The following is a 12,562-nucleotide window of genomic DNA, read 5'->3' as shown; positions in this document are numbered from 1 at the left end:
TTTCTCTCTCTCTCTCTCTCTCTCTCTCTCCCTCTCTCCCTCTCTCCCTCTCTCCCTCTCTCCCTCTCTCCCTCTCTCCCTCTTTCACTGTCACTCTTTCAAATAAACAAGTAATTAAAAAAAAAGTAGAATACTCAAGTATTTCAGAGCACAGATCCTCCTGTCCAGGAAGGGAAGAAAGAGGTGGTGGCAGCGGCAGAGGAGGAATAGGAGGAGGAGTAAAGGGAGGGAGGGATGTAGGGAGAAGATATGCAGACATTGGAGCTTTTCCCTGGGGATTCACAAGAATGTGACTGTAAATTTTTTCTCACATTTTGATCATTTCCTAAGCACCAGTTAAACATCTGACCTCACTTTAGAGTCAAAATATTCAAAGCTTAACCTTCCCTGTAGAAAGAAAAAAAGCCAGTCTCCTGCTTTCCTCTCTGCTACTAGAGGTGCCATCTTCTCAGCACTCTTGACCCAGGAGATAGGGTACCCGCATCTCCTGCACTCGCTGACATGCAGCCCTGTAACAGATCATCCCCCTCTCCACCACCAGCTCATCCACACAGGATGGTTCCTCATCCACATGAGTCTCCATCGGGCCTCCTCTCTCCTCTGTTCCAAATTCCAGTGCTATCCAACCCACATCAACTGCGTCTGCCTGAGGGATGGCTTCAATATTAATACTCTCCTAATCAAGAATTTCAATTATCCTGTTGCCTTCAAATTAAGTATCTTCACTCATCAGTGTGATTCCAATTCCTCAGGGGAAGAACTAGCCATGTTAAGGTTAAAAATAAATAAATCTTAAAAAAAAAAGGGGGGGGGGGTGGTGCTGTGGCACAGTGGGTTAAATCCCTGGCCTTAAGCACCAGCATCCCATATGGATGCTGGTTCTAGTCCTGGCTGCTCCTCTTCCGATCCTGCTCTCTGCTATGGCCTGAGATGGCAGTGGAGGGTGGCCCAGGTCCTTGGGCTCCTGCACCCATGTGGGAGACCCAGAAGAAGCTCCTGGCTCCTGGCTTCAGATTGGCACAGCTCCGGCCGTTGTGGCCATTTGGGGAGTGAACCATCGGATGGAAGACCTCTCTCTCTGTCTCTAACTCTTCGTAACTCTGTCCTTTAAAATAAAAAAAAAAAAAAAAGTAGGCCGGCACCGTGGCTTAACAGGCTAATCCTCTGCCTTGCGGCGCCGGCACACTGGGTTCTAGTCCCGGTTGGGGCGCCAGATTCTATCCCGGTTGCCCCTCTTCCAGGCCAGCTCTCTGCTATGGCCCGGGAATGCAGTGGAGGATGGCCAAAGTTCTTGGGCCCTGCACCTCATGGGAGTCCAGGAGAAGCACCTGGCTCCTGCCTTCGGATCAGCGAGATGCGCCGGCCGCAGAGGCCATTGGAGGGTGAACCAATGGCAAAAAGGAAGACCTTTCTCTCTCTCTCTCTCTCTCTCTCTCTCTCACTATCCACTCTGCCTGTCAAAAAGAAAAAATAAATAAAATAAATAAAATAAATCTTAAGAAAAAAGGATAAAAGTATCGTATTTCTAAACTGCAGCTGGCACCAACTGAAATTAAGAGAACAGAGCTGTGAAACATGGTACTAAACTATGGTCATAACTTCAGGCCTCAGGATCTTTCACTGAGTGGCTGAAATTAACTGAATTACTGGTACAATCGCTTTAACAGGTCTGATACCACATGATGTGGAAGCATATGGTAGGAGAGAAAGTACATTCAGTTTGGTATCCCATGCTGGAATAGAACTCCCATTTGGAGTGAGCACACACCTGTAAAACTATCCCCTCTGATGTCCATGTAGTTTTATGTTTGTATAAAGATCAAGACTCACTGTCACTCTCTCTCCATCAGCTCTTGAACTGTTAGATTCCCTCTGAGTATGAGCTGACTGAGATTTACATTTAGTGTGGATTTAGCAGGATGGATTAAGGTAGTTATTAGTCAGTGGAAATAATTAGGTTATTGCTGCTTGTCCTGGTGTAGGAATGGCTTCTAGGAACATTCTCATCACTCACTGTACCAGACCTCCTGGTAATAAGACACAAGAGTCAGGCTAGAAGTCATATGGATCCTGAACACACTGTCAGAGACAATGACAGGATCAGCCCTTGTCTTGACTGTTGAGGAACAACTTACTATTTTATTCCTTTTAGTATTTTTTTTTGACAGGCAGAGTGGACAGTGAGAGAGAGAGACAGAGAGAAAGGTCTTCCTTTTGCCGTTGGTTCACCCTCCAATGGCCGCCGCGGTACCGTGCTGCGGCCGGTGCACCGCGCTGTTCCGATGGCAGGAGCCAGGTGCTTCTCCTGGTCTCCCATGGGGTGCAGGACCCAAGGACTTGGGCCATCCTCCACTACACTCCCTAGCCACAGCAGAGAGCTGGCCTGGAAGAGGGGCAACCGGCACAGGATCGGTGCCCCGACCGGGACTAGAACCCGGTGTGCCGGCACCGCAAGGCGGAGGATTAGCCTAGGGAGCCGCGGCGCCGGCTCCTTTTAGTATTTTTGTTGTTGTGGTTGTTGCTCTGTTTGTTCTACATAAGACCACTGGTTGAACTCTGTAATCAATGCACAATCATTATTAGGCGTTTAAAATTAACAGAAAAGTGATCTCTGTTAAACATAGGAGTGGGAATAAGAGAGGGAAGAGATATATAGGTTGGCACATGCTCACTCGGACTTACCTCCAATGGTGGAGCTAGAAATGCGCCAGGGGATTTCAACTCAATCTTACCAAGGAGGCAGGTACCAATGCCAGCGCACTTAGTAAAGTGATAAGTATGAATACACAACCGATCAAAAAGATAGGGTATGTGACGAAGAGATTTCACAAAAAAGACCAGTGTAAGCAAATAATGAAGGATAGAATTAAAAGGGAGAGAATGATCCTGCGGGGGAAGCAGGACACACAGCAGACTCATAGAATGGCAAATGCCCAAAACAGCACTCCTGCCTCAGAATCAACCCTTGGGACTCTCCATGAGAGTCTCACAGGCATGGAAAGCCATGACACGGTTGCAAAAAACTATCTAAATGAAAGATCCTGGTGAACAAGACCCCAGCAGAAGGAACAGGCCATCAAGGAGAGAGGCGCCTTTCTCTGAAGGGAGGAAGGATCCTCCACTGTGATACGGCCTTGACTAAACAAGTTCAGAGTCGGTGAACTCAAGGGGCTTCCATAGCTTAAACAGCTCATAGAAAGAGTCTTGGGTGATTGCTGACATCATAAATAAGAGTGCCCATTGTTAAATCAACAACGGGAGTCACTGGGTACATGTTTCCCACGTAGGATCTCTGTCCTTAATGTGTTTTACTATGAAACTTAAAAACAATACTAGTCGAACAAAACCCTATACCTTGTGCGGTTGTGTGAGTGCATCCTGTTGAAATCCTTGCTTAGTATATACTAAGTTGATCTTCAGTATATGAAGGTAATTGAAAATGAAACTTGGCCGGTGCCGTGGCTCAATAGGCTAATCCTCCACCTTGTGGCCCCAGCACACCGGTTCTAGTCCCAGTCGGGGCGCCGGATTCTCTCCCAGTTGCCCCTATTCCAGGCCAGCTCTCTGCTGTGGCCCGGGAGTGCAGTGGAGGATGGCCCAAGTGCTTGGGCCCTGCACCCCATGGGAGACCAGGAGAAGCACCTGGCTCCTGACTTCAGATCAGCGTGGTGTGCCGGCCACGCCGGCCAATGGAGGGTGAACCAATAGCAAAAGGAAGACCTTTCTCTCTCTCTCTCACTGTCCACTCTGCCTGTCAAAAAAAAAAAAAAAAAGGAAAAGAAAATGAAACTCGAAAAAGGCCGGAATGGGAGAAGGAGAGGGGAGGGCTACGGGAGGGAGGGAGGTTGTGGGGGAAGCCACAACAATACAATTTGCACTTTGTAAATTCACATTTATGAAATAAAAAAAAAAGAGAGACAATGGAAAATAAAGTTGTAAAACTGGAAAAAAAAGTATAATAAAAGTAGAATTAAACAAAAAAAAATTCATGTTTCATATATAGATTTAGCAGCATAGTGATAGTGAAAGCTGTCAAACTCCAAATGGTCACCAGACAAGGCTTCCAGTCCATTCCACTGGATGACCTGAGCAGCCTTCCGGACCGAGCAGGACTCGGTCACTGTTGCACACCATAAGACAGATAGCAAGAGGAAATACCCAAATCCCTCTCGGCGCCCACATGCCAGCTTTGAAGAAGTTACAGAAAACGGAACTCTACCCATAATCCCAAAGAAGAATTTTGGGTATTACCTCTTGAGGGGGGAATGTTAGGTAGGAAGTCAGTTATGAGCTTATGTGTGTGTAACAGGCCTAAAGAGAAGACATCTATGTCCAGTGTATGCTGCATCTCAAGGTCATCCCAATGGTGCTTCAGGGGCAGCCCAGAGTTCGCATCCTGCCCTGCCCCCTTCTACCTGATAAGCTGCCAGGTGGAGGTTCCCACCCCTTCTGCCTGACAATCTTCCACAATCTCCCAGGTGCAGCCCAGTATCTGCATCTCAAACACCCTGCTCCCTTCCTCCTGTCTGATAACATTTGCATCCATAAAGTCCTTTGTGCCAGACCTTCAAGAGAGAAGTTTTTCTATTTACATCCAAAAAGCCCTTTGTTCCAAGAGGAGAAGAGGTGGGGAAGCAAGACCCATCTCCTTAAGAACCCCCAGCCTCAACTGGACTGTCCGTTCAGCCCTCTGCCTCTCTGTTGAGTCGCCCGCCTGGCCTGGTCAGGTGTAATCTCTCCACTCAACATGTAACCTCGCTCCTTCTCCCCCCACCCCCATCCAGTCAACTGCACTCTCTCTCAGGTCCTGTCTGGAGAGGTGCCCATCCGTTCTTACAGATGTCCCTTCCCTAATAAACTTTGCTACTTCTACTTTCCACTAAAAAAAAAAAAAAAAAAAAAAAAGTTAAATAATTGTTAAAGCTTATGAAGAAAAGAAACTTGATAAAGATTGCCGAAAATCTGATAACACACTCAATTAAAAATTGTAAATTTGGAAGAAACTTATACAAACTATCAGTAATTGAATTTTGATCAGGCATGGTAGAGAAAAAACATCTCTCAATTCCTATCAAAAAAAATACTATAAAATCATTACTGCATAAAAGCTCAAAAGAGAGGCTGGCATGGCATAGCAAGCAAACTGTTTCCTGTGACACTGGCGACCCATAGGGAAGCCGGTTCAATACTAGCTGTTCCACTCTTGATCCATCTCCCTGGTAATGTGCCTGGGAAGACAGCAGAAGATGGCCCAAGTCCTTGGTCCCCTACACCTACGTGGGATACTGAAGAGAAGCCGCTGGCTTCAGCCTGGCCCATCCCTGGCTGTTACACCCATTTGTGGAGCAATTAGGGGATGGAAAATTCATTCTGCCCCTGCCCCTGCCTAAGAAATAAGTAAATCTTTTTTTTTTTTAAGTCAAAAGGAAACAAGCAGTGAATAGTAGGAAAAGGCACAATAGAGATATATGTTAGTCAATTAATAAAAATATTGGTGTTTTATGGGTTCTGCAATATTTGTGATATTTGCCGACTTTTTAAAATTTGAATTTTGTTCTTATTCCATTTTTCATCCTAAATATTCAACTTCAATGTTTTTATTTATTTTTTGTGCATTTTCCTAAAGAAAGTTCTCCCAAGTATAATGAGCTTTAGGCCCCACAGAGATTAATATATTTACTCTAGCTGGACATTGCACAATGTGCATATGTATTGAAATATTAAATGGTACTTTATATATATGTTTAATTTTTAACAATTACATTGCTTAAAAATTGATATAAAATTCACAAAAGCCAGGGGTGGTGCTGTGGCATAGCAGTTAAAACCACCGCCTGCAGTGCCAGCATCCCATATGGGTACCAGTTTGTGTTCCGGTTGTTCTGCTTCCGATTCAGCTCTCTGCTATGGCCTGGGAAAACAGTAGAAGAAGGTCCAAGTCCTTGGTCCCTGCACCCATGTGGGAGACCTGGAAGAAGCTCCTGGCTCCTGGCTTCAGATCAGCATAGCTCCAGCCATGTGGCCAGCTGGGGAGTGAACCAATGGATGGAAGACCTCTCTCTCTCCCTCTCTCTCTCTCTCTCTCCCTCCCTCCCTCCCTCCCTCCTTCCCTTCCTCCCTCCCTCCTTCTCCCTTTGTGTAACTCTTTCAAATACATAAATAAATCTTAAATAAATAAATAAGTAAAATTCACAAAAGCCAACAGAGAATCTGCCTGGAATACCCCTCAAATGTGCCTGAGGAGATATGACTTCATTAATTCAGTACTAATTTGCTGAGTGCCTTCTTCCTGTTCAACATCATAAATTCTTTGAAGAGTAGAACCCCCAACCAGGTGGGAAGCTCCCATTTAAGTTGAAAGAAATAAATAAGAAAATAAATGATAAAATCATACATAAGTTAATCTTTTGATAAGCATGTTAAGAAAAACAAATAGGGGCAGAAGAAATCAGCTGCAGGGGAGGGAGAATGTTTGGGTAAAGAGGGTGCAGGAAAAGTTGCACTAAGAGCAAGCAGGCAGATGGGCAACCTAGTCAGGCACATGTTCAAAAAGTGGTGGGGAGGTGGAGCTATGTAAGCAGAGACCAGAAGCACGGCCTCAACAAGGAGCATAGAGCTACAGAATCAGAAAAATTAAGGGCTGGGCATGCAAGGCAGTTAAACAGTGACCAGGAATAAAGTAGGAGGAAGCAGGGCTTAACCGTATGCAACACATCCAAAAAAAAAAAAAAAGACCAAAGTGCATATGATAAAATATTAATATTCATGGACACTGCAGTGTCCATGGTAAAGCCGCCATCTTGAACACCGGCATCCCATATGGGCACGAGTTCATGTCCCTGCTGCTCCACTTCTGGTCTGGCTCCCTGCTAATGGCTTGGGAAAAGCAGCAGAGGATGGCCCAAGAGTTGGAATCCCTGCATACTCACAAGGGAGACCAAGATGAAGCTCCTGGCTCCTGGCTTCAGCAAGGCTCAGCCCTGGCCGTTGCAGGCACTTGGGGAGTGAACCAGCAGATGGAAGACCTCTCTGTGTTTCTCCAGCTCTTTCTGCAACTCTTTCAAATAAATAAATAAACTTTAAAAACACTGACATTCATAAATCTGAATGTTTACAATACACAGGTATCCTTTATTATTTTCTGTATGTTTGAAAGATTTCAAAAGTAAAGATATATTTTTTGACTTCCAAACATATGTATTAAGTAACAAGAAAGATCAAAAATAAACATGCATTAGCCTCAGATGAAGAGAGAGAGAGAGAGCAAAAAACGTCCTTGCAGGGAGCTCAAATTCACAGATGGGACACTGGGGCCAGGGGAAGTTAAGCAGTTTGCTCAAGGTGACCAGTCAGAGCACGTTCACGGCACAGTGCGGATTCAGAGCTTGGAAAAGATACTTTTCATCTTTCTTAGAAAATATAATTCTATTTTTAACCATTTTAGTTATTTCCACTTCAACACTCTGAAAACTACTTATTTTCCTACTTTGTAGGATAAAGAATATTCCACAATCCATGTGATTATACTATTACTCCTATTTTGATATTAATATGATTATGAAGATTTCTAAGTTATAAGACACTTGTGACTGTGGGATAAATTATATCACATGGTTATCATAGTGCATGAGCATGGATTTTTGTTAATTACATTGTAGAATGTTGGAAATAAGCTTTGTGTATATAGTAATTTATTAGCTAACTTTTTTTGCAGCACTAAAAGAACACTGGTAAATTAATTCTAACTATTCCTATCTCAAGGCTATTACTAAATACATATTTAAAATTAAATAAAACCTTGTTCATCCAAACAGAAAAAAAAACACTCTAATCAAATGACACAGGAGCTTTTATAAAAAGTTTGAGTTAACTCAAAAGTAGCTTAAAACACTCTTAAAATATTTCACTATTTAATAAAATTCATCCCATATATCTCAAACAATTAATTTTGTTTTTTCACTAAATCATGCCATCAAAATTAGGGTTAATGAAAGTTAATTTTGGATAAGATATATTTCACAGGAAAATATATAAAAGCAGAAAACACCCTTGCTACTGAAATGTTAATATAAGAGCTTAAAATTCTGGAATGAATAGCATCTCAGTATTAGCTAATTTTAATAACTTTGAAATACATAACAGAAGATAATGTATTATCAAAAAATATTTTAAACTACCATTAATATTTCATACACAGTTTCAAGACTCAAAAGCACAAAACAGTTATTTAGAGTTCATAAACAAGCAACCTATGTCTTCTTGGCTGGCAAATCCACCCAATATAATTTCCATATTGTCAACACATTTGATAAACGGCTAAATAAAAATACAAACTAGTGAGGCAGTTTCCTGGAAACCATTATATTCAATTAATTTCAGACCCTATTTCTGACAATAGCTGACTATTTAGAAATACCGTAATATGGGTTAAATGACTGCATTATATGTCCGTATTACTAAAGCACAGAAAATTTCATTTTCTGGACACTATTATAATGCTATTTTCAAAGATTTTATAAGACCACTTAATCCAAAACATTGTGCACAACTAAATAAGCTGAAAGTGTAGGTGATCCATTCAATGGCAGGATACGCAAGTAAAAGTTCCCTTTATCCCTGTTGGGTTAATAATTTTTTTAACACTAAGTACATTTTATTTAAGAGATTAAATAAGTTCATTTATATTGAGGATATTTATATTTATGATATTATATTTAGGATATTAAGGATACTAACTACATTTAAGAGATTAAATAAGTTCATTTATATTTATGATATTAAGTAATCAGACATCTATGTCTAAGATACTAAAATTTAACCCACATCTCACATTAATTTTGTTCACTCATAGGAAGCAGGAACAAGATGTTATAAAATTTGTAGGTAAGTTTTATAAATGAAAAGTAAAATTACAGTGTTTTGTTCCTTATGACTCCAAAATAAAATGTGAAATATCTCAGCTAAAAATAATATATTAACTTTTATTTCCATTTTCAACAATATGTACTAGATACTATTTCTAACAACCAATTAAGCTTATAAACACTTTCACATCCTCAATATAATACTTCACTATTTTACTTTGTTAGAAATGTTCAACATGATATCTACCATATTAACAAATTTACACTGCAGTATTTATGTACTTAATTTGATAGTATTGCTATCGGCATGTTTACAGATCTCTAGAAATAATCATCTCCATAACTGAAACTTTACTGAATAGCAACTCCCTATTTCCTCTACCCCTCTAAAGCTAGCATCCACATTTTTTTAACTTTTATTTAATAAATATAAATTTCCAAAGTACAACTTTTGAATTGTAACAGCATTTCCCCCATAACCTCCCCCCCACCCACAACCATCCCATCTCCCAATCCCTCTGCCATCCCATTCTTCATCACTATTCATTTTCAATTATCTTTATATACAGAAGATCAACTTAGTATATACTAAGTAAAGATTTCAACAGTTTGCACTCACACAGAAACACAAAGTATAGAGTACTGTTTGAAGACTAGTTTTACTGTTAATTCGCATAGCACAACACCTTAAGGACAGAGGTCCTACATGGGGAGCAGGTGCACAGTGACTCCTGTTGTTGATTTAACAACTGATACTCTTATTTATGATGTCAGTAATCACCCGAGGCTCTTGTCATAAGCTGCCAAGGCTATAGAAGCCTCTTGAGTCAACCAACTCCGATCATGTTTAGACAAGGCCATAGTCAAAGTGGAAGTTCTCTCCTCCCTTCAGAGAAAGGCACTTCCTTCTTTGACAGCACATTCTTTCCACTGGGATCTTACTCACAGAGATCTTTCATTTACGTCAATTGTTTTTTGGCCACACTGTCTTGGCTTTCTATGCCTTTGGAACGCTCATGGGCTTTTTAGCCAGATCCAAATGACTTAAGGGTTGATTCTGAGGCCAGAATGCTGTTTAGGGCATTTGCCACTCTATGAGTCTGCTGTGTATCCTGCTTCCCATGTAGGATTATTCTCTCCTTTTTAATTCTATCAATTATTATTTGCAGACACTGGTCTAATTTATGCAATCCCTTTGACACTTCATCCTATCATTGTGATCAATCTTGAACTTAAAACTGATCACTTTAACAAGTAAGATGGCATTGGTACATGCCACCTTGATGGGATTGAATTAGAATCCCCTGGCACATTTCTAACTCCACCATAAGGGGTAAGTCCGAGTGAGTGAGCATGTGTTGAACTATACCTCTCTTCACTCTCTTTTTCCCATTCTTATATTTAACAGGGATCACTTTTCAGTTAAATTTAAACACCTAAGAATAATTGTGTGTTAATTAAAGAGTTCAACCAATAGTATTGAGTAGAACAAAAAATACTAAGAGGAATAAACTAGTAAATTGTTCTTCAACAGTCAGGACAAGGCCTGATCAGGTCAATGTTTCTCATAGTGTCCATTTCACTTCACCAGGTTTCCTTTTTGGTGCTCAGTTAGTTGTCACTGATAATGGAGAACATATGATATTTGTCCCTTTGGGACTAGCTTATTTCAAGCAGCATGATGTGTTCCAGATTCCTCCATTTTGTTGCAAATGACCGGATTTTATTGTTTTTTGTTTTTTGTGGTTTTTTTACTGCTGTATAGTATTCTATAGATTCCATGTCTTATCTATTGTGAATTGAGCTGCAATAAACATTAAGGTACAGGCAGCTTTTTGTTTGCCAAGTTAACTTCCTTTGGGTAAATTCCAAGGAGTAGGATGGCTGGGTTGTATGGTATGATTATATTCAGGTTTCTGAGGAATCTCCAGACTGACTTCCATAGTGGCTTTACCAGTTTGCATTCCCACCAACAGTGGGTTAGTGTCCCTTTTTCCCCACATCCTCACCAGCATCTATTGTTGGTAGATTTCTGTATGTGAGCCATTCTCACCGGTGTGAGGTGAAACCTCATTGTGGTTTTGATTTGCATTTCCCTGATTGCTAGTGATCCTGAATATTTTTTCATATGTCTGCAAGCCATTTGTATTTCCTCTTTTGAAAAATGTCTATTGAGGTCCTTGGCCCATCTCTTAAGTGGGTTGTTTCTTTTGTTGTGGAGCTTCTTGATCTCTTTGTGGATTCTGGCTACTAACCCTTTATCTGTTGCATAGTTTGCAAATATTTTTCCCATCTGTCGGTTGCCTCTTAACTTTCCTGTTTCTTTTGCAGTACAGAAACTTCTTAATTTGATGCAATCCCAATAGTTAATTTTGGCTTTGACTGCCTGTGCCTCCAGGGTCTTTTCCAAGAAGTCTTTGCTTCTGTCTATATTTTGCAGGGTTTCTCCAATGCTCTCTAATAATTTGATGGTGTCGGGTTGTAGATTTAAGTCTTTAATCCATGTTGAGTGGATTTTTGTGTAAGGTGTAAGGTAGGGGTCTTGATTCATGCTTCTGCACGTGGAAATCCAATTTTCCCAGCACCATTTAATGACTAGAATGTCCTTGCTCCAGGAATTGGTTTTGGATCTTTGATCAAATGTAAGTTGGCTGTAGATGTTTGTGCTGATTTCTGGTGTTTCTATTCTGTCTCATTGGTCTATCCATCTGTTTCTGTACCAGTACCATGCTGTTTGGTAACAACTGCCTTGTAGTATGTCCTGAAATCTGGTATTGTGATGCCTCCAGCTTTGTTTTTGTTGTACAAGATTGCTTTAGCTATTTGAGAGCTCTTGCGTCTCCATATGAATTTCAGCATCATTTTTTCCAAATCTGAGAAGAATGTCTTCAGTATTTTGATTGGTATTGCATTGAATCTATAAATTACTTTTGGGAGAATGGACATTTTGATGATACTAATTCTTCCAATCCATGAGCATGGAAGATTTCTCCATTTTTTGGTATCCTCTTCTATTTCTTTCTTTAAGATTTTGTAATTCTCATTGTAGAGATCTTTAATGTCCTTGGTTAAGTTTATTCCAAGGTATTTGATTGTTTTTGTGGCTATTGTGAATGGGATTGATCTTAGCAGTTCCTTCTCAGCCATGGCATTGCATGTGTATACTAAGGCTGTTGATTTTTGTGCATTGATTTTATATCCTGCTACTTTGCCAAACTCTTCTATGACTTCCAATAGTCTCTTAGTAGAGTTCTTTGGATCCCCTAAGTAATGAATCATATCATCTACAAAGAGGGATAGCTTGACTTCTTCCTTCCCAATTTGTATCCCTTTAATTTCTTTTTCTTGCCTAATGGCTCTGGCTAAAACTTCCAGAACTATATTGAATAGCAGTGGTGAGAGTGGGCATCCCTGTCTGGTACCAGATCTCAGTGGAAATACTTCCAACTTTTCCCCAGTCAATAGGATGTTGGCTGTGGGTTTTTCATAAATTGCTTTGATTACATTGAGGAATGTTCCTTCTATACTCAATTTGCTTAGAGTTGATTGGGTGTTCTATGTGCTTCCTGTACTTGGATTTCTCTATCCTTCTCCAAAACCAGGAAGTTTTCCACTAGTATCTCAGCAGCTTTTGGCTGCATAAATTGCCTTATGAATTTCAGCATCATTTTTCTATATCTGAGAAGAATGTCCTTGGT

The sequence above is a fragment of the Lepus europaeus genome, chromosome 8 (assembly GCF_033115175.1).
Source record: "Lepus europaeus isolate LE1 chromosome 8, mLepTim1.pri, whole genome shotgun sequence".
Lineage (NCBI taxonomy): Eukaryota > Metazoa > Chordata > Mammalia > Lagomorpha > Leporidae > Lepus > Lepus europaeus.
The sequence above is the reverse complement of the archived record's forward strand: the minus strand, read 5'-3'. Positions refer to the sequence as shown.